The sequence below is a fragment of the Arachis ipaensis genome, chromosome B1 (assembly GCF_059453495.1).
Source record: "Arachis ipaensis isolate K30076 ecotype BB chromosome B1, ASM5945349v1, whole genome shotgun sequence".
Taxonomy (NCBI): domain Eukaryota; kingdom Viridiplantae; phylum Streptophyta; class Magnoliopsida; order Fabales; family Fabaceae; genus Arachis; species Arachis ipaensis.
In genome coordinates this window covers 112,815,121-112,819,488 of record NC_142436.1, presented here as the reverse complement: position 1 = coordinate 112,819,488, position 4,368 = coordinate 112,815,121, and the positions used below count along the sequence as shown (strand labels likewise).

General features: G+C 34.6%; 1 non-coding gene across 1 annotated transcript; it reads right to left on the bottom strand.

The window, feature by feature from the left end:
- Positions 1-3,773: 3,773 nt before the first annotated feature.
- LOC148577968 (small nucleolar RNA R71) lies at positions 3,774-3,881 on the bottom strand. Its single transcript, XR_015903484.1, has one exon. It is a non-coding gene; the product is annotated as a small nucleolar RNA R71 (small nucleolar RNA).
- Between the last annotated feature and the right edge of the window lie 487 nt (positions 3,882-4,368).

The following is a 4,368-nucleotide window of genomic DNA, read 5'->3' as shown; positions in this document are numbered from 1 at the left end:
TTCCAGCAATGTATAATAGTCTATGCTTTGACCGTGTTTAGACGACGTAAAAGGGCGTTGAACGCCAGTTCTACGGTGCTGTCTGGAGTTAAACGCCAGAAACACGTCACAAACCAGAGTTGAACGCCAGAAATATGTTACAACCTGGCGTTCAACTCCAGAAAGAGCCTCTGCACGTGTAACGTTCAAGCTCAGCCCAAGCACACACCAAGTGGGTCCCGGAAGTGGATTTATGCATCATTTACTTACTTTTGTAAATCCTAGTAACTAGTTTAGTATAAATAGGACTTTTTACTATTGTATTTGACATCCTGGATTGTATTTTTGATCCTGTGATCACATTTTGGGGGCTGGCCATTTGGCCATGCCTGAACCTTTCACTTATGTATTTTCAAACGGTAGAGTTTCTACACTCCATAGATTAAGGTGTGGAGCTCTGCTGTTCCTCATAAATTAATGCAAAGTACTACTGTTTCTCTATTCAACTCAACTTATTCCGCTTCTAAGAAATTCATTCGCACTTCAACCTGAATGTGATGAACGTGACAATCATCATCATTCCCTATGAACGCGTGCCTGACAACCACTTCCGTTCTACCTTAGATTGAATGAGTATCTCTTGGATCTCTTAATCAGAATCTTCGTGGTATAAGCTAGATTGATGGCGGCATTCATGAGAGTCCGGAAAGTCTAAACCTTGTCTGTGGTATTCCGAGTAGGACTCTGGGATTGAATGACTGTGACGAACTTCAAACCCGCGAGTGCTGGGCGTAGTGACAGACACAAAAGGAGGGTGAATCCTATTCCAGTATGATCGAGAACCTCAGATGATTAGCCATGCTGTGACAGAGCATTTGGACCATTTTTACAAGAGGATAGGATGCAGCCATTGACAAGGGTGATGCCTCCAGACGATTAGCCATGCAGTGACAGCGCATCGGACCATTTTCCAGAGAGGATTAAAAGTAGCCATTGACAACGGTGATGTCCTTACATAAAGCCAGCCGTGGAAAGGAGTAAGACTGATTGGATTAAGACAGTAGGAAAGCAGAGATTCAGAGGAATGAAAGCATCTCTATACGCTTGTCTGAAATTCTCACCAATGATATACATAAGTGTTTCTATCCTTATTTTCTATCTATTTATTATTTATGTTCGAAAACTCCATAACTATTTTATATCCGCCTGACTGAGATTTACAAGGTGACCATAGCTTGCTTCATACCAACAATCTCCGTGGGATTGACCCTTACTCACGTAAGGTTTATTACTTGGACAACCCAGTGCACTTGCTGGTGAGTTGTATCGAAGTTATGAATGAAAAATAATTTATTAAGACGTGCGTACAGAGTTTTTGACGCCGTTGCCTGAGATCACAATTTCGTGCACCAAGTTTTTGGTGCTGTTGCCGGGGATTGTTTGAGTTTGGACAACTGAAGGTTCATCTTGTTGCTTAGATTGGGTAATTTTCTTCTTATTTTCAAAAAGTTTTCAAAAAAAATTTTTTTTCAAAAATCTTTCAAAAAATTTCCCTTTGTTTTCGAAAATTATTTCAGAATTTTTTAAGAATGAATTCTAGAGTTTCATGGTAACATGTTGAATCCTATCTGGCTGTAAAGCCATATCCAAACTGCTTTAGGATTGGTCTTCAACTAATCACTTCAATGCATGTAATAGCATACTAAAGCTTGGCTGGCTATTAAGCCATGCCTAACCCTCAGATTGGAGCTTTAGACTAAGAGTACAAGATTCCTGGAATTCATATTAAAAATTTTGGAATCCTTATTTTTCTTTTTTCACACTAATTTTCGAAAAATATAAAATAAAAATACAAAAAAATTAGAAAATAAAAAAAAATCAAAAATATTTTTCATGTTTCTTGTTTAAGTCTTGAGTCAATTTTAAGTTTGGTGTCAATTGTATGTTTTAAAGTTTGCATAAAATTTTCGAAAAATTCATGCATTCATAGTGTTCTTCATGATCTTCAAGTTTTTCTTGGTAAGTCTTCTTGTTTGATCTTGATGTTTTCATGTTTTGTGTCTTTTCTTGTTTTTCATATGCATTCTTGCATTCATAGTGTCTATACATGAAAAATTTTTAAGTTTGGTGTCTTGCATGTTTTCTTTGCATTAAAAATTTTTCAAAAATAAGTTCTTGATGTTCATCTTGACATTCAAAGTGTTCTTGGTGTTCATCTTGACATTCATAGCATTCTTGCATGCATTCATTGTTTTGATCCATAACTTTCATGCATTGCATCATTTTCATGATTTTCTCTCTCATCATTAAAAATTCAAAAATCAAAAAAATATCTTCCCCTTTTTCTCTCTTAAAATTTCGAAAATTAGATTTGACTTTTTCAAAAATTTTTAAAATCTAGTTGTTTTTATGAGTCAAATCAAATTTTCAATTTAAAAATCTTATCCTTTTTAAAATCTTTTTCATTTTTCTTAGTTATTTTCAAAAATTTTAAAAATATTTTTCAAAAATCTTTTTCTTATCTTTATCTCCTAATTTTCGAAAATAATATCATCAATTAATGTTTTGATTCAAAAATTTCAAGTTTTTTACTTACTTGTTAAGAAAGATTCAAACTTTAAGTTTTAGAATCATATTTTGTGATTTCTTGTGAATCAAGTCATTAATTGTGATTTTAAAAATCAAATCTTTTTCAAAACTAATTTCAATCATATCTTTTCAAAAATATCTTTCTATCTTATCTTTTTCAAAATCATATCTTTTTCAAAAATTTGATTTTAAAATATCTTTTCTAACTTCTTATCTTCTTATCTTTTCAAAATTGATTTTCAAATTTGTTTCAACTAACTAACTAACTTTTTGTTTGTTTCTTATCTTTTTCAAAACTACCTAACTAACTCTCTCTCTCTCTCTCTCTCTCTCTCTAATTTTCAAAAATATCTTCCCTCTTTTTCAAAATTTCTTTTTAATTAACTAATTATTTTAATTTTTAATTTTCGAAAAATTACTAACCTTTTTCAAAAACTATTTTCGAAAATCACTAACTCTTTTTCAAAAATTATTTTCGAAAATTCTCTCTCTCTCTTATCTCCTTCTATTTATTTATTCATCTACTAACACTTCATCTCACCCAAATTCGAACCCCCTCTTCCATCTGTGTTCGGATTTTTTTCTTCTTCTTATCTTCTACTCACACAGGGACCTCTATACTGTGGTAAAAAGGATCCTATTATTATTATTTTTCTGTCCCTCTTTTTCATATGAGCAGGAGCAAGGACAAGAACATTCTTGTTGAAGCAGACCCAGAACCTGAAAGGACTTTGAAGAGGAAACTAAGAGAAGCTAAATTACAACAATCCAGAGATAACCTTTCAAAAATTTTCACACAGGAAGAGGAGATGGCAGCCGAAAATAATAATAATGCAATGAGGATGCTTGGTGACTTTACTGCACCTAATTCCAATTTACATAGAAGAAGCATCTCCATTCCTGCCATTGGAGCAAACAATTTTGAGCTGAAACCTCAATTAGTTTCTCTAATGCAGCAAAACTGCAAGTTTCATGGACTTCCATCTGAAGATCCTTTTCAGTTCTTAACTGAATTCTTGCAGATCTGTGATACTGTTAAGACTAATGGAGTAGATTCTAAAGTCTACAGGCTCATGCTTCTCCCTTTTGCTGTGAGAGACAGAGCTAGAATATGGTTGGACTCTCAACCTAAGGATAGCCTGAACTCTTGGGATAAGCTGGTCAAGGCTTTCTTAGACAAGTTCTTTCCTCCTCAAAAGCTGAGTAAGCTTACAGTGGATGTTCAGACCTTCAGACAGAAAGAAGGTGAATCCCTCTATGAAGCTTGGGAGAGATACAAAGAACTGACCAAAAAGTGTCCTTCTGACATGCTTTCAGAATGGACCATCCTGGATATATTCTATGATGGTCTGTCTGAATTAGCTAAGATGTTATTGGATACTTCTGCAGGTGGATCCATTCACCTAAAGAAAATGCCTGCAGAAGCTCAAGAACTCATTGACATGGTTGCTAATAACCAGTTCATGTACACTTCTGAGAGGAATCCTGTGAGTAATGGGACGCCTATGAAGAAGGGAGTTCTTGAAATTGATACTCTAAATGCCATACTGGCTCAGAATAAAATATTGACTCAGCAAGTCAATATGATTTCTCAGAGTCTGAACGAAATGCAAGCTGCATCCAACAGTACTCAAGAGGCATCTTCTGAAGAAGAAGCTTATGATCCTGAGAACCCTGCAATAGCAGAGGTAAATTACTTAGGTGAACCTTATGGAAACACCTATAATCCATCGTGGAGAAATCATCCAAATCTCTCATGGAAAGATCAACAAAAGCCTCAACAAGGCTTTAATAATGGTG